We start from the raw sequence: 27416 nt of genomic DNA on the forward strand, positions 1-27416 counted from the left end.
GGAACTGTATTTCAGCGGTTGTTTCCACTGAAGAGAACTGAGGGATTCATTCTAAAGGGAGCAGCCTACTACCCTGACATAGTATAGCAAAAGGCAGTCTCATCAATTGCTGGTGAAAGTCTAAAGTGGACGGCCTATAAAAAAAAAGCAATTTGCAGTATCTACCAAGAACCTTATAATTTTCATGACTTTGATCTCAGTAATTCCATTTTTGGAATTTAATCTTAAGAAATAATCTGAAATGTGAAGAATAGTTCTTATGGCAAAATATATTGCTGAAAGTATTTTTTATAAAAGTGAAAATATGGGAAAACTTAAAAGGCTCAAATTAAGGGAATGGTCATAATAAAGTATAGTTCAATCACATAATAAAATTGTATCTAGTTGTAGATTTAACAAGGTTATGCACAAGTAAAATGACTATTTTTGTTTAATTTACAGAATGATCTTGACTAAAATGCTTTTATAAAAATTTGAAGAAAATATGCTGAAATGTTAACAGTAATTATCTTAAGGTGCTAGAATTTGGGGCAATACTTATTTTCTTTTTTAAACTTTTTATTTTCCTCAATAGAAGACATACAAAAAATAAAGTTCCATTTTAAACAAAAAGGATTGGAGGTGAAGCGGGGAGAGAGAGAGATGAAGAGAGAAACTATTTTTCTTCGCCATAGCTCCCAAGCCAAATACAAAAAGAGCCAACATCTGGGAAATACAAAGCAATCACTAAATCCTCGAATGCCTGCCTGCTGCAGTGGACACTGTTGATACCTTTGTATAGGTCATTAAATCCCTCCCCTATCTGCTGCCAGGGCAAGACTAGTGACTGACACCTATGACCTTCTCCAGAGATTTGCCCTTGGCTGACGCAGGAGTACAAAACCAAACACCCTTACCTCAAGCAAGGATAACTTTAAGATGCAATTATTCTCCCTGGCTGCTATGGACCAGGCCAGGACTAAGCAATCCAAGATCACAACCTTCTTCCTCCACTCACTTGCAGGTTTTTTGTGGTAAGCACTCCCTCAATGAATCATGTGCACCTGGGTCCCTCTCTCAGTCTCTGCTTCTAGTGGACTGGCCTGAGACATCTACCACAGGCAAGGCATGAAAAATACCTTGTCTCTTGTTTGGCTAAACAAAATGGGCATATATAATTACAAAGTTAATTTCTGATTAATGCCACCAGTGATTTGGTCATAATTCTGCATTGTACCTTACAGATACAGTAGCCAGGAGGGCTTCACAGGAGAGTGGTAGTTTATGTAGAGATTAGGGAAGCATTCTAGAAAAAAAAAAAAAAAGAAGAAGAAGAAATCACAGGGAATGTCTGAGCAATACCTGAAACTTTTCAAAGTGTGATATGCTCTTCTCTTCAGGGCAGCTGCAATACAAAGAGGAGTGTCTTGGTTTCAGTGGCACCAGGCTTCCTTGGCCCTCCTCTTAGTTCTCTACTGGACCTCTATTCAATTCTATTTGTAGGATTCTCTAGTGTGCCCTCCATGAATGTTGGTGTACCTCAAGGCTCTATCCTTTGCCTTTTCTTCTTGTCCACACCGCCTAGGCAGTTTCATCTGCAAATATGTAACTACCATCTATAAACTCACCTATAAACACATACCCACATCCCTGCTAAGCTCCAGGGCCCTATGCCCAATAGCACACTCTCCATAGCAGCTGAAAAGTCACTCATGCATCTTGCAGTTATCACTTACCAAAATTGAACTCAACACCCCCACACCTACTCTACCTTCTAAATTGATTATCTCAGGAAAATATACCATCATCCATGTAGTTGCATAAGACAAATCTCAAAGATATCTTACGTTTCTCTCTCTCCTATCCAGCCCCAACATCCCACATCAAATCAGTTACCAAGATGGTGAATTCTACATTTCAAGACATCTCATAACTCTCCCTTCCATTTCCTTGTGTCTGTTCTGGTTCAGGCATTTATCATTTGTCACTGAGATTACTGCACAAGCCCCCTTACAGATTTCCCAAGCCTTCGTATTGTCCTCATTCAGTCCATTCTCCATAGTACTGTCAGAATGATATTTTTAATGCAAAAAGATGACTATGACACTCTCAAGTTTAAGACACTCAAACGTTTTCAGCTACTTTAGGGCATAAAAATCTAATCCCATTTGCATGGCATGAAAAGTTCTTCTCACTCTGATTTTGGCCTATTTATTCAGGGTTATCTCTTGCCACTTCCTTGCTCAGACTTTACTCCCCTGAAATACTGAACCATTTGCAGCATCATGAATGATTCAAGTTCTATATGTTTGCACCTTTATTATACACTACTCCCTCTATGGGAATGTTCTCCTCCGACTCTGTCCCCTTTGTCAAAATACCTCAAACACTTTTCATTGCCAGCTCAGTCATTATCTTCTTCGTAAAACCTTTTCTTGCTCTTGCAAGTAGGGTTAGATAATCCTTTTCCTATTTCTCTATTTTTTGTACATACATTTATTATAGCAGCTATAGAGATATCTCTTTCAGATATTATCAAAACTAATTGATTGGAAGTCAATGGTGCTGTTTATAGTAAAAGAGCATCATACTGTATTCTCTCTGTTTGCATGGTTATCTCCTTAAGAAACTCCCTGCTTTGACAATGGGACATAGAATCTTCATCTCAGTAACCCCAGAGCCTAATATAATCATGGGGGCCCACTAGCTCTCAGTTAACATTTATTAAATTAATGAAAACTTATATTATCTGTATCAGTCATGCAATCCATAATGATCAATAATATCATAGTTGTTACTCTCCACTTCCCACATCCAACATATCCAAAAACAAAATGAGAATAATTCAACCTCTTTTGTAGTGTAGTTAAATTTTTAAAAATGAACTGGATTTAGGTATGTCTATTTGTACATAAAGATAGAGCTATTGGCACAGTTATGAACCAACTGAATTATATCTTAGTATATCACAACGATTAATACTGATGTAAAGATAGTAAGACAAAAAAACATTTCAGGTCAGATTTAAGATTTTACATCAAATTATCACTGGTGGAAAACCAACAGATTCTATATCAGATGGATCCCAGGAGAAGTGTAGGTCTCACACAATGTGGAATAAAAATTACAGAGTTTACAAAATCATTGTCAGCAATATGCATGTGTGTATGTGTGCGTGCATGCATGCGTGCGTATACACACACATACACCAAGCTTCAGGCCATTTCTGTATTTTAAAAATAATTTTGACTAAGCTGTTTTAAAAAGACAATCTGTTAAGTTTATGCATCCTAGCTCAGCTGATTTACATCCGAGGGCAATGAGAAAAATTGCTGGCAAGATCACCAGACACTGTTGGAAGACTATTTTAGACTGTTATTTGGAAGCTGTTTGTACACAGGCATATAACAGCTGCACTCCACTTCAATCCAATTCCGGTCTTTGCAATTTACTCTAGGATGTGCCAATCCCCAGTAAATTACATGAGAAGAGAACAATGCAATCATTATTTACCCAAACTGTAATGCATACCTATCTTATTCCAGGAGTGGAATTAAATAAATAACTAAATGGAAGGGTTCATGTGTGAAGGATTGAAGTGCCTGCACATGCAACTTTTATTTAGGGTTTGTGGTAGAATGATGCAGAAAATGATTTCGATATTAAAGAATTTGAATACTAGTGGAGTTTTTTCTTTAAGCATGAAGAATGAAAATCACTTAATTCCTGAGTATTTATTAATGTCATGTAACTCTGGATAACATACCAAAAAACATACAGGAAGGAGAAACAGCTAAATGATAGACAAGACAGAGAAAATGCACCTTAAACAACTCAAGCATTTCCTCTAGGAAAGAAGAAAGACAGAAAGAAGGAAGGAATCCAGAGCTTGTATAATACCCTATGCAACCCATTTATAGGGTGTTGGCAGCAGACAAGCTCTGGCCAACCCTAAAGGCAGAGGCAGCATGGCTCACCAGGAGGATACACTTGGAAGTCAAAAGTTCTGGAAATTTGAAATTCACATTTATTATTACCAGCTGAGAAAATCTGATCAGAGTAATCTTTTCAGTCTCCATTTCTATGTATGAAAATTAGCTTTGAAATATGATAATACCTTTCAGGGTAAAGTAATATATTTTCTGTTCAATAAATGTTTTTCTAAGTGCTGCTCAATAAACTACCCCTTTCCTTTTTCTCAGAGCCGCAGAAAAACATGGTACATACGAAGCAAAAACTACCTCCAGTTGCAAACTTTATTTTCTGAACTCTTCAAAGATTGTTGTCAGTGATTTTTATATGCATCAGATATTTGTAGTTCTAGGAATCCTTCAAGTAAAATTAAGTCTTAATTAAGACCTCTAATGGATGTAAGACTCACTGTAGAAAGAGTGCAACTAAGTTTTATGCCCTAAGAAGGCTGTTTGGAAATATTTCTTTGTATTCTGGCATTCAGATAAAGTTTGTTAGGCAGCTGTAGGTTTGAATATTTCAATGCAAGTGAATAATTTAATATGATTTTTTAAAATGATAACACTCATAACCCACATAGCTTAGGCCATATTGGCCTGAGGGACCAATTAAAACAATTTGTCAAGTAACAGTATAGACAACATTCAACAGCAAAAGAGATGAAGCCCCAGCCGACAGGTCATTTCTTTATTAGTTCATTCATTCAACAAATACTGATTATCATGTATGAGCCAAGCACTCTCCCAGGCACTACAGGTATGATGGTGAGCAAGAGTAGACTAAATCTTTTATGAAGGAGAGAAATCTGACAAATAACAAAGAAAACCTACCTAGATTTGAGAAAAGGGGAGAATTGCAGGCAAGACAAGTGTCCCCATGAAAGGACACTTGAGCTGACTTATGATGAGTCAACTGTTAACCAAGTAATAGTAGGGAAGGCTCAGGAAGAGCCTTAAGGACTCTTCTCAAGGTGTGGAGAACAAGTGGTGGGGATGGGGGAGGCAAAGCTAGATGAATTAGACTATTGCAGTAAATAGCAAAAACCTAAGTACATTGTAAAGACTTTTAACCCCCCTTCCCTCTCTGGAAGCCAGGAAAAATACTTTCTTTCCCAGAGAAACTTGTCCTCTGTAGTGGAGATGAAGGGATGTGGATTAATTGAATATTTGGAAGATAACATTGATAGGACATGGGAATAGACTGAATATGAATACCAGGCAAAGGGTAGTCAAGAGTTTGTACAGCTGGACAAATGAGAATGCTATTTGTTTAGGAAACACTAAAGATATTTTCTTATAAATGAAATAGGTAATATATTCTGAAGATTTTCTATGCAATAAGCAGTGTTCTAAAAGCTCCACACATTTTATAAAGTTTGTTCTTTATAGAAACTCTGTGATATAGGTACTATCTTATAGATAAGGAATTGATGCAAAGAAAACAAAGTAACACGTGTACTTTTATACAGATTATATATAGTGGATGCAGGTATTGAGTCCAGAGTCCCTGCTTTTAGCCACTGTGCTATGCTGTCTCCCACTCAGAATGGCCTCTACTGTCATGCCACCAAATCGATTTCACTCGAGTTGCTCAAACAAAAGGAACTTTCTCTTTCTGGCTTTCACTCTTGTAATCACCTCTGATGTTCACAACAATCGCTTCCCAGTAGCTAAATTGCTGTCAATGCTCCAGACCAAAAAATATTCCTGTCTCTGTGCTGATTTGCCTTCTCTGGGCCATAAATTATCACTGTAACACAAAGTTAATAAAGTCAGAGATAAGGATTTCAATTTGCATTCCTATTGGTCAAATACAGGTTCATAGACAAAATTAATTGTCTTAGTCTGCTAAGACTGCCATAATAAAATATCACAGACTGAGTGGTTTAAACCACACACATTTATTTTTCTTAACAGCCCCAGAGGCTATACACCTGGGAGCAGGATGCCACCATGATTGGTCTCTGGAGAGGACTCACTTCCTAGCTTGCAGAAGGCTGCCTTCTGACTATGTAATCACATGGAGAGAGAAAGAGAGGAAGAAGTAGGGGGAGGGGAAAGAGAGAGGAAAAGCAGGGAAGAAGGACAGGGGGATCTCCTTACTCTTCTTGTAAGATCATCAGTCCTATCAGATTAGGACCTCATCCTATGACCTCACTTAACCTTAATTACAGCCTAAAAGCCCTATCTCCAAACACATTAGGGGTTAGAGCTTCAATATATGAATTGGAGGGGGGATGCAATTCAGTCCACAACATGGATCCAGGGGTCTTCTTTAAAAGAAAAGAATACAAGATTAGTTCAAATTCACTCACGGGCTCCTATAACTTCTATTTCTCCATCATTACAGTAATTTTGCCTTTGTTTGGAGGGAGCAGTTCATTAGACTTTTGTTCAGATCTAAATTGGGTCGGGGTGGAGTGAAGGTGTAGGGAACTCATTGAGAAAAAAAAAAAAAAAGATTTTGGAAACAAATCTTATTTCAGTGAATTTGACTGAATACAGCAGAATGCATCCCTGCAGGAAGTGGTGCCAATTGACTGCTCTGGTGGCTTTGGAAATCCCAAACCCTCAATCACAGTCACAGTGATAGTCATCAATGTCTATGTCAAAGACTAGAAGATAAGAGGACTTGCTCAATATGGCAGGTGCAAGACCTCCCAGGGACTCAAGGAATAAGTAGAACAGGATTTAAAGGAGTTGGAAAGCCCAAGAAAGCAGGTGGTGATATCTTCCAGAGAAATCACCAAGACTATCATTCCCCGTACCCCTCTCCCAGGCTGGTGTAGCCTGGGAACACATAAATTATGTCACCTGTAACTTCACCCTGGTTGGCATGACTCTAATTTTAATAGTCAAATATATACTCAAACATTCTTCTTCTACCTATGTTAAATGCTAAGAGCTGGCCCCAAACAGAATATCCACATATTCTCTCTTTCCTTTCTTTCTTTCTTTTCTTTCTTTTTCTTTTTTTTAGTAGTATGACTCTTAAGTACATCCCCTCTGCTAGGATCACCCAATCATTGCAGTTTTTCCAAGACTGAGGATTTTGCGGGGAGCAGTCCTTTCAGTGCTAAAACCTACATAGCCTGGGAAAATCAAGACACTTAGTCATGCCCAGTCTAGCTCCACTCTAAGAAAGTAGGAGATTCCTACTAGCACAGGACCAGAGAATATACTGCTCCTATACCCCCCAAAACAGAGTGCCTGAATCTAGTAAAAATCATTCTGATTTTACCCAGTGAGATCTTTCTTCTTCCTTAGACCTCTGAGAGATAAAGAAATTCACTATTTGACATGGCTTAGAACTCAGAGCCCTGCTGTTATTTACAAAAACAGGTAATTTGCTGATTTGGATTTTTTTTAAGAAATTGCATTAGAATATTTTTTATTTCAATTACTGAGTTTTGGGTACCCCCTTAAATTTTACACTTGGAGCAAAGGCCTTACTCACTTCATCCTATTCTGACTTTGCCAATAAGTAACTGGCTGCAGGTGATTCCTGGCGGCCAGTCACCAGCCTCTGATGGTTCAGTCCTCATTGCACCCATCAAGTGCATCAAACTCTCAGTCAGACTAAACTGAGGTCCCACCAGCCTGCCACGTGTACCCTGTGATACCCAAATCTGCAGTAGTTTCACAATGATAAGCTTATGTTCTGGGACTTTTGCTTTGCTTATGTTAAAATCAAATGATAGTGATTTGACTCTTGGAAAATAAATGTACAGTATATGCTTTTATTCCTGCAGAGATGCATCATCTGAAGCAGAACACAGCATGGTATTAAACAGCACAGCTCTTGAAAGCAAATGAGGTCTCTGACATTAACAACCACACTATGATGAGCAAGTTAATTAACTTTAATGAACCTCAGTTCTATCCACTGTAAAATAAAGATAACACCTACCTTATAGAGTTGTTTGTGAAGATTATATAAATTAGCATAAAGTTAGTGTATATCAGGCTAGCTGGAGGGAAAGTATGCTGTGAATGCTAATTCTCTTTCTTCACCTTTCCTGTCTGGTCTCCTCACCACTTCTCACCAAAACCATTTTTGTGATTTTAATATTTGTGGATCTAGAATTTTGTCTTAACAAGTGCACTGGACATATTTTCAAATGTGTTGGAAAGAAAATGATTATTTTGTCATTGTACTATTAGGTTCAAAGTATAGTTTGTTTTGCATTCTCTTGAACCGTTTGAGGTCTAAAAAGTAAATAATCAGGCTAGAGAGTTCTCAAGCCCAATATGACTTCTCTTTTTTTTTTTTTTTTTTTTTTTTTGAGACAGAGTTTCGTTCTGTAGCCCAGGCTGGAGTGCAGTGGCATGATCTTGCTCACTGCTACCTCTGTCTCATGGGTCCTGGTTCAAGCAATTATACTGCCTCAGCCTCCCGAGCAGCTGGGATTCCAGGCACACACCACCATGCCCAGCTAATTTTTGTATTTTTAATAGAGATGGGGTTTCACCATGTTGCTAGGCTGGTCTTGAACTCCTAACCTCGTGATCCACCTGCCTTGGCCTCCCAAAGTGCTGGGATTACAGGCATGAGCCACCACGACCAGCCCCAATATGACTTTTAAAAAATATACTTATTGAGCGCGCCAGTTTTTCTTTTCAGATTCCCTGGATAATACTGGAACATTACTTGAGATTTCTAAATTTTGAAGTTAGTAGTGGATGCTGCTGTGTTCAGCACTGTTGCATGACAGTGACCCTCAGGCAAAAGAGCCTCCTCCCAGACTCTCTCACCTGCCCCTGTGCTTGCTGTTTAAACAGGTATTGTTCCCATATTTATTTCTCTGTAAGTTAAGACCTTTCCATCATTACCACGTGGGGAAAAAATCACTGACAGAATAAGCTAGAGTGTTTTCCAATATGAAAAAAAAAAAAAAAAAACTCGATTTAGAAGGTGCATGATAAAGTAGAAGTAAATTATGAAGACTGCTTCTCTGGCTACTATTTTATTCAGAGTATAAGAAGACAGGAGTTTTTTTAACCTTGTTTTGTACTACAACAATATCTTAAAGAATGCTAGCCCTAAAAACAGACTGTCATCTATCAATGATGTCTATATTTCAGTGGGAAATACATTCAGAATCTAGATTGTTCATTGTGATTCATTTCTTAATTAAATGCTATCATCTTTCCAACAACTAATGAAATATACCCCAAGGCCTGGTGCCATCAGATACATTTTAAAAAATTACTATTTTATAAGAGCACGATTATGCCTATTTTAATTGATGGAGCTTACATTAAATCATCAGAAAAAAGATCTTTTAAAGGAGCTAGTGAAAATGATGTTTGCATTATATTTTTTCAAAAAATGATAATGTCATCAATTTTCAAATAACTTTTTTTTAGTGACATTCATAAGAGACTCAGTTTCCTCCTCTGACCTTTAGTTAATCATGTCAGGACAATCTGAGGCATGTCCTCCATGATTGCACAAGATTTTGTCAAGTGGACAAGAAGTTGGGGCTAGAAGAAATCTTAGAGATCGTCTAGTCCAACACCTCACTGAACAGAGAGTGAAAGTTTTAATGATTCCCCCAAGGCCAAAAAGCCAGGATGAGGAAGATCCAGAGTTAGAGCCCAGGTTTCCTTGTTTCCAGACCAGTGCTTATCCCACCCGTCATACTAGATGATCATTGCATTGGTCTCCCAAATCTTTCTCTTCACAAACTAATTTATATAAGGAGAATGAGCACATCATGGTCCCCTTCAGAAAAAGTGATAGCTTCAAAGCGGAAAGCTTAAAGAAATGAATTCTAATAAATTAGACAATGTAAGATACAAACACTTGTTGAAATCCCAGGCAAGAAGAGAAGCTCTTTTCTCTTTTTCTTGTCCTCTTTAAGAAAGAAAAGAAAATATATCCAAATTCTAAATGCCTTGAGTTTCAGGAAAAATGCTCTATTAGTGAGTCAGACTTTCAAAATAATGTTAGCAAAGGAAGTGACCGTCAATGCGTGGGCGAGGCTTTTTTTTAGAAGTCACACCAAAAAAAATAGCTCTCTATGTGCAGTTCTGAAACATTCTCTCCCCATCTATTCAGCGCTTCCTCGAATGTGCAGGCTGCCATGGACTAACTTAGCTCCTTTTTGCTTTCTGCCCTCTTATTTCATGTACTCTGAGGTTCATTCCAAAAGCACTATTATTTTCTCTCAGTAGTCCATGTACCCTAACACTTCTGAGACTTTGATGTTGCTCTTTCATTTGCCTGGAATGTCACTTTAATCCTTCTTCTCCACTTGACAAAATCTTATGCATCCTTCAGATGCCTGATTTACTACCACCTCCTCCTTAAAGCCTTTGCTGATCTCCTAATTTATAATTAGTGACTACATGCTATAGCACTTTTGTTGTGTCTCTTATAGAAATTAATCCAGTATACCTCATTCTGTAGAATCCTTGACTGTATTCTCTGCTGTATTCAGATCTAATTGAGGTCTAGGAAAATATCTGATTTTTATATGTGCTGGAGGCATGTTAAGTTCAGGAATTCCAGAGTAAACACGAAAAAGCCTTTGTTTCAAGAAGTTGTCTCACATCTAGCATGCAACCTTAGATTGTATTCCCCTGTCAGAAAGCAGACTGTGACACAGGATTTGGATGTAAGTGTTTTAGAAGTGAGGAGTGAGGAAGTGACACAGTAAAGGAAGGAAAGTTGAAAAGGATACATTAATCAGAAGCAGGCTTCCGCTATGGGCAACTGGGCCCAGTTCTGCTGAGGACCCACTGAGAAACTATGGCGGACATGCCTTAGATTGTCCTTCTGAAATGAGGAAGCTGGGCCATAAATCCCTCAATTCTGCCCTCCTTGTTCAAAGGTTCCTCCTGAGAGGATTAATATAAATCACTTCTGGCCTGTCCTATACTCAGGCCAAGTATTTCTCCAAGTATCCGGAGAAAACCCTGATGCAAACATGCAGGTGTTTGAGGCAGAAAGCTGTTGGCGGGTACTGCAACGGCCCACCCTAGCCACAGCTGACCTTCAGGGTGGGCCAGGAGGCTATAGGCAGAGCAGTAAGGATGCTGGCTACAAGGCCTTACACACTGACTGATGCTACTCTTAACAAAATGTAAATTCTGAGAAAGTACTGAATTTATGCTTTTCTAGGGAATTTATGAAATTTTTTTAGTATGTTTTCCTTACTAAACTATATATATACACACACACAATATACACATACACACACACACATATATAGGATTTTGTTTTCTATGAAATACTGAGTTACAAAAGATTTTGCTTTCTTGAGGAAATTAAATTTTCCTAATATAGACCACTCTTTCAGAGTAGCTTTAGAAAATGCTACTTGCCAGGAGTGTACTCTTTATTTTCCTTGAGGTTTTTTGGGAGTTTTTTTGTTGGTGGTGGTGTCACAACAGAGTCTTACTCTGCAGCCCAGGCTGGAGTGCTGTGGTGCTATCCTGGCTCACTGCAACCTCCCTCTCCTGGGTACAGGTGATTTTCCTGCCTCAGCCTCTCGAGTAGCTGGGATTACAGGTGTGTGCCACCATGCCCAGCTAACTTTTGTATTTTTAGTGGAGACGGAGTTTAACCATGTTGGCCAGGCTCCTGTGATACCCCCCCTTGGCCTCCCAAAGTGCCGGGATTATGGACGTGAGCCACCGCGCCCAGCCTTTTCTTGAGATTCTATCTTTTGCACTTAAGAGTAATACCTGCCAATTATAAAAACATTCTAAAATACACAAGAAAAAATGAAAAATCAGCTAATTCATTGGTCCCACCAAATACTGACACAGAAATATAACATGGAACAATCCTGTTTGTAGTCCTAAGCATTTGTCTTAATAAGATTATCTAGGCTAGGTGAGGTGGCTCACACTTGTAAACCAGCACTTTAGGAGGTCAAGGTGGGAGGATTGCTTGAGCCCAGGAGTTCAAAACCAGACTGGGCAACATGGCAAGACCCTAGTCTCCATAAAAAAATCAAGCAGGCATGGTGGCTCATACTTGTGGTCCCATTTACTAAGTTGGCTAAGGTTGGAGGATCGCCTGAGCCCGGGAGTTCAAGGCTACAATGAGCCATGACTATGCCACTGCACTCCAGCATAGGCGATAGACTGAGACAAAAAAAAAAAAAAAAAAAAAAAAAAGACTGCTACCTATTATCTCAACTGTTAGATTATTGATAAACTTGCTGTGTTATTAAAGGACATGCTTATTAAGTAACATTTGGTTTTGGTTTTGGTTTTCATAATATATGCGGTTTCAACCTTTTCTTTTTTTACAGACTTAAATTTCTTAAGCAGAATTTGTAGCCTAGAGACAATATTGCTTATGGTGAAGCTATGTACAGTTTTTTAAAAATATTCATTTGTTATTGGTTTCTAATTACCCTGTATTATGGCAACAGAGCATAGTCTGTCTTATATTAATATTTAGAACATTTGGAGGCTTCGTCCCTGGACTGGTATCTGATAATTTTTGTGAATATTACATAGATTCTCAAAAACAGTTTTGTTGTCTCAGCTTTTTGAGGAATATGTGCTACCTTTTTCACACTGAAATCTTAAATTCTAAGTGATATATCACACTATCACCTTGCATATAAATTTATTAATGAAATATTGCAGTGGTGTTTTATAACTTTACTAGTTTGGTCATTTATCATGCCCTGAGAAAAACGATACTTAGAATCTTCTCTTCTACTCATTACAAACTTGAAAGTATAAACTTCCCTAAATGTCATCCAAAGCATGTTGAGACAAAGATTTTGCCAGAAGGACTGAAGAATAAAGGAAATGTACATCCAGAATATATAGATAGATATACATTCCCTACAATTTCAGTGCACCATATGGAGAACATGGAGTACATGCTCTGTTGGAAGGATCTCTCTGAGAAAACATACTGCTCAAAATAGAACCACAAATTCACAAAGCATTCCTCAGCATTTCTCATAAGACCAACTGTATTTTTCCTAAAGTCTTCAAGCTCCCTTAAAGTTTATAGTGAACACAGTCTTAATAAATAAAGTCGTGGCCAGGCATGGTGGCTCACGCCTGTAATCCCAGCACTTTGGGGAGGCCAAGGTGGGTAGATCACCTGAGGTCGGGAGATTGAGACCAGCCTGGCTAATATGATAAAACCCCATCTCTACTAAAACTACGAAACATTAGCTGGGCATGGTGGTGTGCACCTGTAATCCCAGCTACTTGGGAGACTGAGGCAGGAGAATTGCTTGAACCTGGGAGGTGGAGGATGCAGTGAACTGACATCGTGCCACTGCACTCCAGCCTGGGCACGACAGATCAAGACTTTGTCTCAAAAAATAAATAAATAAATAAATAAATAAATAAATAAATAAAGTCATGAATGTAAATGAAGACATTTAGTTCTAGCATCTTCTAGTGATCATGAAAAGGGGATGATACAAAAACTATTTGGAAAATAATCTGGAACCAAAGCATGCAAACTGTTAAAAGGTTGCAATTTTAGTAGTTTTCAATATATTTTCCTCGAACTCCTGGCCTCAAGCCTACCTTCCATCTTGGCCTCCCAAAGTGCTGCGATTACAGGCATAGCCACCACACCTGACCTTCCAATAGATTTTTCAATACATCCTCTGAGGAACAGAAAGCTTACAAATCCAGAAATATTCCTATTACTATATGAAAAAAAATTAAGGAAGAATAGTTAAAGGAAACAAACTCATATCCTAGTAAAAAACATCTTTTGTGATTCTACTAAAAGTAGAGCTAAATAGTAAGGTGAAATGTAGAGACCATACATGGATTATGAACAAGATTCTTTTTGTTTTTATTATACTTTACGTTCTGGCATACATGTGCAGAATGTGCAGTTTGTTACATAGGTATACACATGCCATGGTGGTTTGCTGCACCCATCAACCTGTCATCTACATTAGGTATTTCTCCTAATGCTATCCCACCACTAGCCCCCCACCACACGACAGGTCATGGTGTATGATGGTCCCCTCCCTGTGTCCATGTGTTCTCATTGTTCAACTCGCACTTATGACTGAAAACATTGGTTTTCTGTTCTTGCATTAGTTTTGCTGAGAATGAAGGTTTCCAGCTTCATTCATGTCCCTGCAAAGGACATGAACTCATCCTTTTTTATGGCTGCATAGTATTCCATGGTGTATATGTACCACATTTTCTTTATCCAGTCCATCACTGATGGGCATTTGTGTTGGTTCCAAGTCTTTGCTATTGTGAATAGTGCTGCAATAAACATATGTGCGCATGTGTCTTTATAGGAGATTGATTTATAATCTTTGGATATATACCCAGTCATGGGATTGCTGGGTCAAATGGTATTTTGGTTCTAGATCCTTGAGGAATTGCCACACTGTCTTCCACAATGGTTGAACTAATTTACACTCCCACCAACAGGGTAAAAACATTACTACTTCTCCACATACTCTCCAGCATCTGTTGTTTCCTGACTTTTAATGATCGTGACTCACACTAGTGTGAGATGGTATCTCATTGTGGTTTTTGATTTGCGTTTCTCTAATGACCAGTGATGATGAGCTTTTTTTCATACGTTTGCTGGCTACATAAATGTCTTCTTTTGAGAAGTGTCTGTTCATATCCTTCGCCCACTTTTTGATGTATGTGTTTGTTTCTTCTTGTAAATTTGTTTAAGTTCCTTGTAGATTCTACATATTAGCCCTTTGTCAGATGGATAGATTGCAAAAATTTTCTCCCATTCTGTAGGTTACCTGTTCACTTTGATGATAGTTTCTTTTGCTGTGCAGAAGCTTTTTAGTTTAATTAGATCTCATTTGTCAATTTTGGCTTTTGTTGCCATTGCTTTTGGCATTTTAGTCATGAAGTCTTTGCCTATGCCTATGTCCTGAATGGCATTGCCTAGGTTTTCTTCTAGGGATTTTATGGTTTTAGGTCTTATGTTTAAGTCTTTAATCCATCTTGAGTTAATTTTTGTGTAAGTTGTAAGGAAGGGGTCCAGTTTCAGTTTTCTGCATATGGCTAGCCAGTTTTCCCAACACCATTTATTAAATAGGGAATCCTTTCACCGTTGCTTGTTTTTCTCAGGTTTGTTAAAGAGAAAAGGAAAAACCAGCACAGAAAGGCTGAAAATTCCAAAAACCATAATGCCTTTTCTCCTGCAAAGGATCACAACTCCTTGCCAGCAAGGGAACAAAACTGGATGGAGAATGAGTTCGATGAATTGACAGAAGTAGGCTTCAGAAGGTGGGTAATAATAAACTCCTCTGAGCTAAAGGAGCATGTACTAACCCAATGCAAGGAAGATGAGAACCTTGAAAAAGGGCTGGAGGAATTGCTAACTAGAATAACCACTTTAGAGAAGAACATAAATGATCTGATGGAGCTGAAAAACACAGCACAAAACTTTGCGAAGCATACACAAGTATCAATAGCTAAATCAATCAAGCAGAAGAAAGGATATTAGAGATTGAAGATCAACTTAATGACATAAACTGTGAAGACAAGATTAGAGAAAAAAAGAATGAAAAGGAACAAACAAAGCCTCCAAGAAATATGGGACTATGTGAAAAAAACAAACCTATGTTTAATTGTTATACCTGAAAGTGATGGGGAGAATGGAACCAAGTTGGAAAACACTCTTAGGATATTACCCAGGAGAACTTCCCCAACCTAGCAAGATAGGCCAACATTCAAATTCAGGGAATATAGAAAACACCACAAAGATACTCCTCGAGAAGAGCAACCCCAAGACACTTAATCATCAGATTCACCAAGGTTGAAATGAAGAAAAAAATGTTAAGGGCAGCCAGATAGAAACGTCACGTTACTCACAAAGGGAAGCCCATAAGACTAATAGCAGATTTCTCTGCCGAAACCCGACAAGCCAGAAGAGAGTGGGGGCCAATATTCAACATTCTTAAAGAAAAGAATTTTCAACCCAGAATTTCATATCCAGCCAAACTAAACTTCATAAGCGAAGGAGAAATAAAATCCTTGACAGACAAGCAAATGCTGAGAGATTTTGTCACCATCAGGTCTGCTTTACAAGAGCTCCAGAAGGAAGCACTAAACCAGTACCAGCCACTGCAAAAACATACCAAATTGTAAAGACCATCGACATTATGAAGAAACTACATCAACTAACGGGCAAAATTACCAGTTAACATCATAATGACAGGATCAAATTCACACATAACAATATTAACCTTAAATGTAAACGGGCTAAAAGCCACAATTAAAAGACACAGACTGGCAAATTGGATAAAGAGTCAAAACCTATCATTGTGCTGTACTCAGGAGACCCATCTCATGTGCAAAGACACATAATAAAAGGCTCAAAATAAAGGGATGGAGGAATATTTACCAAGCAAATGGAAAGAGAAAAAAAAAAAAAAAAAAAAAAGCAGGAGTTGTAATCTGAGTCTCTTATAAAACAGACTTTAAACCAACAAAGATTAAAAAAAAGACAAAGAAGGGCATTACATAATGGTAAAGGGGATCAATGCAACAAGAAGAACTAACTATTCTACATATATATGCACCCAATACAGGAGCACCCAGATTCATAAAGCAAGTTCTTAGAGACCTACAAAGAGACTTAGACTCCCACACAATAATAATGGGAGACTTTGACACCCCATTGTCAATATTAGACAGAACAATGAGACAGAAAATTAACAAGGATATGCAGGACTTAAACTCAGCTCTGGACCAAGCAGACCTACAGAACTCAAAACTTGAACTCAGCTCTGGAAGAAGCAGACATCTACAGAACTCTCCACCTCAAATTAATAGAATATACATTCTTAGCAGTACCACATCACACTTATTCTAAAATTGACCACATAATTGGAAGTAAAACACTCCTTACCAAATGAAAAAGAGTGGAAATCACAACAGTCCCTCAGACCACAGTGCAATCAAATTAGAACTCAGGATTAAGAAACTTACTCAAAACTGCACAACTACATGGAAACTGAACAACCTGCTCCTGAATGACTACTAGGTAAATAACGAAATTAAGGCAGAAAAAAATAAGTTATTTGAAACCAATGAGAACAAAGACACTATGTACCAGAATCTCTGGGACACAGCTAAAGCAATGTTTAGAGAGAAATTTATAGCACTAAATGCCCACAGGAGAAAGTGGGAAAGATCTAAAGCGAACACCCTAACATCACAATTAAAAGAATTAGAGAAGGAAGAGAAAACAAATTCAAAAGCTAACAGAAGACAAGAAATAACTAAGATCAGAGCAGAACTGAAGGAGATAGAGACACGAAAAACCCTTCAAAAAATCAATGAATCCAGGACCTGGTTTTTTGAAGAGATTAACAAAATAGATAGATCACTAGCCAGAATAATAAAAAAAAGAGAGAAGAAGCAAATAGACACAATAAAAAATGATAATGAGGATATCACCATTGATCCCACAGAAAAACAAACTACCATCAGAGAATACTATAAACACCTCTACACAAATAAACTAGAAAATCTAGAAGAAATGGATAAATTCCTGGACACATACACCCTTCCAAGGCTAAACCAGAAGGAAGTTGAATCCCTGAATAGACCAATAACAAGTTCTGAAATTGAGGCAATAATTAATAGCCTACCAACCAGAAAAAAAAAAAAAAAAAAACAGGACCAGATGATTCATAGCTGAATTCTACCAGAGGTACAAAGAGGAGCTGATACCGTTACCATTCTGAAATTCTTGCAAACCATAGAAAAAGAGGGACTCCTCCCTAACTCATTTTATGAGACCTGCATTGTCTTGATACCAAAACCTGGCAGAGACACAACAAGAAAATAAAATTTCAGGCCAGTATCCCTGATGAACATCAATGCAAAAATCCTCATTAAAATACTGGCAAACCAAATCCAGCAGCACATCAAAAAGCTTATCCAACATGATCAAGTCGGCTTCATCCCTGGGATGCAAGGCTGGTTCAACTTACGCAAATTAATAAACGTAATCCATCACATAAACAGAACCAATGACAAAAACCACATGATTGATTATCTCAATAGATGCAGAAAAGGCCTTCAATAAATTCAACACCCCTTCATGCTAAAACCTCTCAATAAACTAGGTATTGATGGAATGTATCTGAAAATAGTAAGAGCTATTTATAACAAACCCACAGCCAATATCATACTGAATGGGCAAAAACTGGAAGCATTCCCTGTGGAAACCGGCACAAGACAAGGACGCCCTCTCTCACCACTCCCATTCAACATAGTACTGGACGTTCTGGCCAGGGCAATCAAGCAAGAGAAAGAAATAAAAAATATTCAAATAGGAAGAGAAGTCAAATTGTCTCTGTTTGCAGGTGACATGATTGTATATTTAGAAAACCCCATTGTCTCAGCCCCAAATCTCCTTAAGCTGATAAGCAACTTCAGCAAAGTCTCAGGATACAAAATCAGTGCAAAAATCACAAGCATTCCTATACACCACGAATAGACAAACAGAGAGTCAAATCATAAGTGAACTCCCATTCACAATTGCTACAAAGAGAGTAAAATACCTAGGAATACAACTCAGAAGGGATGTGAAGGAGAACTACAAACAACTGCTCAAGGAAATAAGAGAGGACACAAACAAATGGAAAAACATTCCATGCTCATGGATAAGAAAAATCAATATCATGAAAATGGCCATACTGCCCAAAGTTATTTACAGATTCAGTGCTATCCCCATCAAAGCACAATTGACTTTCTTCACAGAATTAGAAAAAACTACTTTAAATTTCATATGGAACCAAAAAAGGGTCCACATAGCCAAGACAATCCTATGCAAAAAGAACAAAGCTAGAGGCATCATGGTACCTGACTTCAAACTATATTACTAAGCTATAGCAACCAAAACAGATATATAGACCAATGGAACAGAACAGAGACCTCAGAAATAACACTGCACATCTACAACCATCTGATCTTTGACAAATCTGACAAAAACAAGCAATGGGGAAAGGATTCCCTATTTAATAAATGGTGTTGGGAAAACTTGCTAGCCATATGCAGAAAACTGAAACTGGACCCCTTCCTTACAACTTATACAAAAATTAACTCAAGATGGATTAAAGACTTAAGTGTAAGACCTAAAACTATAAAAACCCTAGAAGAAAACCTTGGCAATGCCATTCAGGAAATAGGCATGGGCAAAGACTTCATGACTAAAATGCCAAAAGCAATGGCAACAAAAGCCAAAATTGACAAATGGGATCTAATTAAACTAAAGAGTTTCTGCACAGCAAAAGAAACTATCATCAGAGTGAAGAGGCAACCTACAGAATGGAAGAAAGTTTTATATCCAGCTGACAAAGGGCTAATATCCAGAATCTACAAGGAACTTAAACACATTTACAAGAAAAAAAAATCAAAACGTGAATGAAGGATACGAACAGACACTTCTCAAAAGAAGACATTTATGTGGGCAAAAAATATATGAAAAAAAACCTCATCATCACTGGTTATTAGAGAAATGCAAATCAAAAACAACAATGAGATACCATATCACGCCACTTAGACAGCAATCATTAAAAAGTCAGGAAACAATAGATGCTGGAGAGGATGTGGAGAAATAGAACACTTTTACACTGTTGGTGGGAGTGTAAATTAGTTCAACCATTGTGGAAGACAGTGTGGCGATTCCTCAAGGATCTAGAACCAGAAATACCATTTGACCCAGCAATCCTATTAGTGGGTATATACCCAGAGGATTATAAATAATTCTACTATAAAGACACATGCACACGTATGTTTATTGCAGCACTATTTGCAATAGCAAAGACTTGGAACCAATCCAAGTGCCAATGAATAATAGACTGGATAAAGAAAATGTGACACATATACAGCATGGAATACTATGCAGCCATAAAAAAGGATAAGTTCATGTCCTTTGCAGGGACATGGATGAAGCTAGAAACCATCATTCTCAGCAAACTAACACAGGAACAGAAAACCAAACACTGCATGTTCTCAGTCATAAGTGGGAACTGAACAACGAGAACACATGAACACAGGGAGGGGAACATCACACACCAGACCCTGTCGCTGGGTCAGGGCAAAGGGAGGGATAGCACTCAGAGAAATGTCTAATATAGATGATTGGTTGATGGGTGCAGCAAACCACCATGGCACGTGTATACCTATGTCGCGAACCTGCATGTTCTGCACATATCCCAGAACTTAAAGTATCATAAAAAATTATTTTTCTTTATGTAAATGTATTAAGTAAAAACTGAATCAATTTCAGAAACAAATGATAGTATTGGTAATACTAAGATGAGGCAAAAAGTGAAGAGGAAACAGAAATGACTAAGGATTGGCAAACATTGACATAGAATAATAAGAAACTTGACCAAGTTGTCTAAAGGAGATTCTGGCAACTAACTTATTAGCTAACCTTGGGCCCATCACTAAATGATTCTGGTTTCAGTTTTCATATCCTCTAATTGAACAGCTTGAGCTAAATAATCTCTAAGATTTTTTTAGGAATAAACTCCAGAATATAATTATAACGTTAGTAAAGATGAAGGTGAGGGTAAGATTAAGATAAATTTTATTGGCTGGAAATATGTCTTCAGGCCAATTAGATTTTGTGCCTTTGATTTTTGGGTGAGTCTCTCCAGAGGCACAGTGATCAAGTCAGCTACATTTATTATTTGTGTATTCCCTCTCTCTTTTTATGACTTTTTCTTCTCCTTGGTCTCTTCTCTTTCAAGTTGCCAATTTCTTCTTGATTCTCCAGTCTACCCAGAGAACCCTGAGTCCCCAGCAGCCAGCCCAATCTGAGGTTTCTAGGGTGGGTCTAACTTCTGTCTTTCTTACTGTTCTTTCTAATCAGAGTGCACCCATATTGGTAAACTGGCACTACTGGGCCTATTTCTGCCCCATACCTCCATGTTTTTTTGTTTAGTTTAGTTTAGTTTCTAAAGGAATCCTCTATGTTCCAGGGTGAATCCTGATGCAGTTCCATCACAGCCTCCAGGTATGGGATGGCAAAATATTTGCCAGAAATTCCCCCTGATGCTTTTGGCATTCAGTCAGGCTGTACCTCTGAAAGACTCACTGTACAATCTAAAGTAAACCCATTTTCCATTCACATATTTAACTGTACTTTTCTCTTCCACATTTTTAGTCAAAGATTGATTTTTGGTACTGGGTATTCATACAAATTCACTCCACTTTCGACTGAGATCAATGTGGGTTTCCACAACTACATTGTTTTTCATCTAGCTATGCTATATGTGATTTTGTTTCTACCACATTAGAGAGTTGTTATTTCTTCTTGGTTGGCTGGCTTCCCAGTAGATCCAGATATTGAAAAACAGGTTAGATTACTGTAGTCCATGTCTGTCAAGCTCAAGTTCTTTAGGTGGAGGAAATGATTTAAACAAATCTCACTCATTTTCAAACAGCTCAGTCAAAGGGCTGCTTACAGAATAAGGCCTGTCAATTTCAAAATTACTATCATAAATGCATACCATGGAAGTCTGCTGCCAAATTTTAAAATTTACTTTGTGTCTGTTTGCCAAATCTAAATGCCAGCCTTTTCATCACCATTTAATAAAAAAAACTAGAATATGAAAATTCAGTGAGAACTATTTCTGCTTACTTTATTTATCTATACATGTGATTTTATTTATATTTAAGAAAAATATTGCAAGTATCAATCACCCAAAATACATAATTTGTATGAGGATCACCTCCAAAAGACACTGGCTGTGGAAAAAGTAGTCTCTTTCCCTTTTATATATTACGTGATGCTAACGTTAATTGTTCTTCAATTATAGCTGAACTAGCAGAGAAAGTGTACTAAGGTAGGTGTTAGGAAAAGTGGAATTTGGGAGACTGTTGTTATACTCAGTTACAATGGGTTTAAGATACTACAAATCTGGTTTAGTTGTTATTATAATTATTTTCTTTTTTTTTTAATTTTAGCCCATTGGTCATAGAAAAGGATTATCTGGGACTGTTTGGTGAACTCAGAGAATTCAAGAGAAGATTAGGAAGGTTATTTTTCTCCAAGTACATTAATAATAAAATAACAATGACTAACGGCTTAGTTATGATTATCTGTGCTTTCAGTCTCATTCCTTTTTTGGATGAATGTGAAGCAAAGTTAAAGTAGAAAGCCAAGAAAAGAGTCATTTATTTGCTGCAGTTAGGTGAATTATATACTGTGCTACAGACCTTATACTCTGACTTCTAGGCTTGATTCTGTGGGCCTGGAAGGCTGATTGATAGAGATTAGTAAGTTTGGCATTTTTGGGGACAAATGATACAGTGATTCAAAATGCACATCCTAAATATTGTCTTGGTCAGGTCACTTCACCTCCTTTAGTCTCAGTTTTCTCATTAGTAAAATAGGAAAATAATACTCCCGTGTAGGGGGTGCTTAGCATAAAGATTAAAGTTAATGTATATGAAATGCATGACACTTGGCAATGTCAATGTTTAAAAAATGTTCATTGTAATAATTCATATTAAGTAAGAGTAAGCTATAAGTTTAGCCTGTATTATTTGTAGATGTTAGCTGTAATAATGATCATTGTTCAAATCAAAGCCAATTCCTAGTTCTTAGCCTTATGGTAGGACATTTTTCTCTGCTACTGTAACAGTGTTGGAACCATAAACCTTCCTTTTAATTATATATTATGCAAGTGGAACAATTAGTAATGGCTTTATAAAGATTACAAATCTACTTATAAAATAAATCAACCACATAGGAATACCTTCATTATCCATTCTCTTACACTGAGACCTAATTATTTTTAAGGCTCCTAATATAATTTCAGTTCTATGAAAAACAACTAACAACTTCTGATAATGCATTTGATTCACAGTTGTTCATTTGCATTACCATGGATAGTTAATAAATAGAACAGAAAGCTTTCTCTTCCTAGGACTTATTAGTCTTCTTGATTCATAATTATTAACAGTCCATAAAGTACAATATATAGTTTAATTGCAGGATGTCATAATCACAGTCCCAAGATCTTATGATAAAGATAATAAAGGAAACTGCAAGACTGATTCCACCCTATTGCATAAAGGTACCATGAAAGCTCCACAAAGGTACGGATCTCTATTTTGTTAACTTCTGTACTCCCAGGGCTTAAAACAATTACTGTCATGGAATAAGCATTAAATAAATATTTGTTGAATAACTGAGCTAGACTTATTATGATATCAAGAAGCAGGGTTTTTTAAATAAATGTTTTATGTTTAAGTTTTGTGTCTGAAAGCCACACCAGATAATACATAAATTTGATATTATTACTTAAAGAATCATTGAATAAAAATGTACCTTTGTGACTAATTCAAAAAACTCCTAGATCTGATGAATGAATTCGGTAAAGTCTCAGGATAGAAAATTAATGTGCACAAATCAGTAGCACTGCCTTACACCAACAATGACCAAACTGAGATTCAAATCAAAAACTCAGTCCTTTTTACAACAGCTGCAAAAACATAAAATGAAATACCTAGGAATGAATATACTTACCTAAGGAGGTGAAAGATCTCTCTACAAGGAAAACTGCAAAACACTGCTGAAAGAAATCACAGATGACCCAAACAAATGGAAACACATCTCATGCTCATGAACGGGAAGAATCAATACTGTGAAAATGACCATGTTGCCCCAAAGCAATCTATACATTCAGTGTAATTCCCATTAAAATACCATCATCATTTTTCACAGAACTAGAAAAACAATTCTAAAATTTATATGGAACCCAAAAACAACCCGCATAACCAAAGCAACACTAAGCAAAAAGAACAAATCTGGAGGCATCACATTACCCAACTTCAAATTATGCTACAAGTTACCAAAACAGCCTGGTACTGGCATGCAAATAGGCATGTAGACCAATGGAACAGAATAGCAAACCCAGAAATAAAGCCATATATGTACAGCCAACCAATTTTCAACAAAGCATAAAAAACGTAAATTGGGGCAAGGACATCCTATTCAATAAATGGCGCTGGAAAAACTGGCAAGCCAGATGTAGAAGAATGAAACTGGATCCCCATCTCTCACCTTATACAAAAATCAACTCAAGATGGATCAAAGACTAAAATCTAAGTCCTGAAACCATAAAAATTCTAGAGGATAACATCGAAAAAAATCTTCTGGACATTGGCTTAGGAAAAGAATTCATGACTAAGACCCCAAAAGCAAATGCAACAAAAACAAAAATAAATAAATGGAACCTAATTAAACTAAAAAGCTTCTGCACAGCAAAAAAAATAATCAGCAGAGTAAAAAGACAACCCACAAAGTGGGAGAATATATTCACAAACTATGCAACTGACAAAGGACTAATATCCACAATCTACAAGGAACTCAAACAAATCAGCAAGAAAAAAATAAATAAATAATCCCACCAAAAAGTGGGCAAAGTACATGAATAGATAATTCTCAAAAGAAGATATACAAACGGCCAACAAACATATGGAAAAATGCTCAACACCAGGGAAATGCAACTTAAAACCACAATGGGATACCACCTTACTCCTGCAAGAATGGTCATAATTTAAAAATCAAAAGACATTAGATGTTGGCATGGATGTGGTGAAAAGGGAACAGTTTTACATTGCTGGTGGTAATGTAAATTAGTACAACTACTATGGAAAATAATATGGAGATTCCTTAAAGAATTAAATGTAGAACTACCATTGGATCCAGCAATCCCATTACTGGGTATCTACCTAAGGAAAATAAGTCATTATATGCAAAAGACAGATGCACACACATATTTTTGGCAGCACAATTGGCAATTGCAAAGATGTGAAACCAACATAAGTGTCCATCAACCAATAAGTGGGTAAAGAAAATGTGGTATCTATACACCATGGAATACTGCTCAGCCATATAAAAGAATAAAATAATGTCTTTTGCAGCAAAGCTGGATGCTATTATTCTAAGTGAAGTAATTCAGGAATTGAAACCCAAATATTGTATGTTCTCACTTATAACTGGGAGCTAGGCAATGAGGATGCAAAGGCATAGGAATGATACAATAGGCTTTAGGGATTTGGAGGGGGTGGATCTTGGGAGGCAGGTGAGGGATAAAAGACTACCTATTGGGTACAGTATACACTGCTCAGGTGACAGGTGCCCTAAAATCTCAGAAATCACTACTAAAGAGCTTATCCATCCATCACTTCACAGCCTTTTAGCTGAGATCAAGTGTAGAATTTATCCATCTAACTAAAAACCACCTGTACCCCAAAAAACTGTTGAAATGAAAATGAAAAGTAAAAAAAAAATGCACCTTTGTGATATAAAAGCATTTTTTTAAAGCATGACTTTATCTACCTAAATAAATTATAGCAGCACAGACTTTCTCCAGAGAAATAAAATATAAGTAATTTTAAAGTATTCAATTTAAATTTATTTTGGCATATGCTGTCTCTCTCTCTATATATATATAACATACATGTATATTTAGTATGTATTTGTGTAATGTGTGTATGGAGAATATACAATATATGATATGTATCTACATATAGATATGTATATGTATGTATGTCTGTTGTTATATACACATACATATGAAATACCTATGCATATTAGCCAGCTACTTGATGGTGTGAAGATACTCTCTAAATATGCATTTATTTGAAGCAATTTATCATTGTGCCTGGTATGTGGTAGGTGCTCAATGAATATTTATTGACTAAATGTATCTGACTTAATAAAATGTTCTCCTATATGTGTGTATGCATTCTGTTCTTAATACATCTATTTATAATATATATAAATTTTCTAGTGTATTTGGAATACAGAGTAAATCAAATAATTTTACAAGTAAAACTGAATACTCTGAAACACAGGACACATTATATTAACCAAATTATTTAAATCTCTAGATTTTTTAGCCTCTAGGACCTAGAGTATGAATTCCTAAGTTTATTTTTAAGGATAAAATGTATAAATAATAAAATTAACATCTTTACTGTGTTAATTTTTAAAAGCCGGCAAGAATCTCTTCATTCTAAACCACTGAATATAACTTAAGAGAAAAATTTAATTGCTCATACATTTTATTTTTAGTTTTATTATTTATTTTATTGTTTTACTATTATTTATTTTTATTTTCACTCCCTTATGAGTGAAAATATTCCAATTATTTTATTCCAACATTAGGAAACAAATTTAGATTCTTTTTATCTGAATATTTTGTTATAGCAATAGCATTCTAGAGTCCTTGAAAGCTTAGGTAGAGCAAGTAAAGACATTCAAGCTGTTTTTAGTGCGTCTAGTTGGATTAAAGCAAATGACAGAATTAATTATTATCTTTCCTTTTTGGGGGTGGGGCTCTGCAACTCTAAATGTTATACATTTTAGGTCTAAATAAAACTATGCTTTTGATGTTCTTGGTAACTCTAGGTTAAGGAAATTGTTCTCTAAATGTAGCATTGCTCGGATTGTCAGCTGCTGAAGCGAGAGAATTGCATAGTTTTCTTAAACCTACAGTAAGAGTAAAAAATTATGGAAAACAGAGGAAGATTATATTATAATCAGTTCTCTTTACCTTGCTCTCTCTCCCTTTCATAGTATTAAAAAAAAAAAAAAAAAAAAGTCGGGTGTGTGGCTCACACCTGTAACCCCACGACTTTGGGAGGCTGAGGCGGGGGGCTCACCTGAGGTCAGGGGTTCGAAACCAGCCTGACCAACATGACGAAAACCTATCTCTACTAAAATACAAAAATTAGCCAGGAGTGATAGCGGCACCTGTAATCCCAGCTACTTGGGAGGCTGACGGAGGAGAATCACCTGAACCCAGGAGGTGGAGTTTGCAGTGAGCCAAGATTGCACCATTGCACTCCTGTCTGGGCAACAGAGTGAGACTCCATCTAAAAAAAACAAATTAGCCACTACTCTGAAGGAAAAAAAAAATCTATTTTTTTCAAATTTGGCCAGGGTGTGTGTGTGCATGTGTGTGTGTGTCTTCTGTGTATCATGTATGCACACATATAAGAAGTTGGGGGTTATGTTTCTCCACACCACCCAAACCCCATGGGCACTGACAATATATCTCAGCGTTTACATTAGAAAATGGTGGGACTATTCTAATCTACACAGCATCGTCTTGGAATTTGGATTTCTTGGTAGTCTATAGTAGTCAACTGCTTCAGGATAGGAAGTCAGTTTTTTAAACTGATGTCACCTAATACTCTATCGTTATCCTGAGTGAAAAAAATCTGTTTGGCAGAAATTAATATGATCAGTTCACAATTTAACCACAAGTTACAGTTCAAAAGTGTATGTGTGAGTTTGCTATCTGAACACAGAACAAACATTTTTCTCAGAGAGACAAGTTTTCTAATATGAAGACTGATAATAGAAGTGGTATGAAAGTGGAGATCTTAGGGACAGATAGCTTAAGCACTTAAGATAACAGCATTAGGCCAGGCGTGGTGGCTTATGCCTGTAATCCCAGCACTTACGGAGGCTGAGGTGGG

General features: G+C 37.0%; 1 long non-coding RNA gene across 1 annotated transcript in view; it reads left to right on the top strand.

The window, feature by feature from the left end:
• LOC110743494 overlaps positions 1-27416 on the top strand; it is a 208745-nt gene that overhangs the window by 150164 nt on the left and 31165 nt on the right. The gene's annotated exons all lie outside the window — the stretch shown is intronic.

Source organism: Papio anubis, chromosome 5 (assembly GCF_008728515.1).
Source record: "Papio anubis isolate 15944 chromosome 5, Panubis1.0, whole genome shotgun sequence".
Classification (NCBI taxonomy): domain Eukaryota; kingdom Metazoa; phylum Chordata; class Mammalia; order Primates; family Cercopithecidae; genus Papio; species Papio anubis.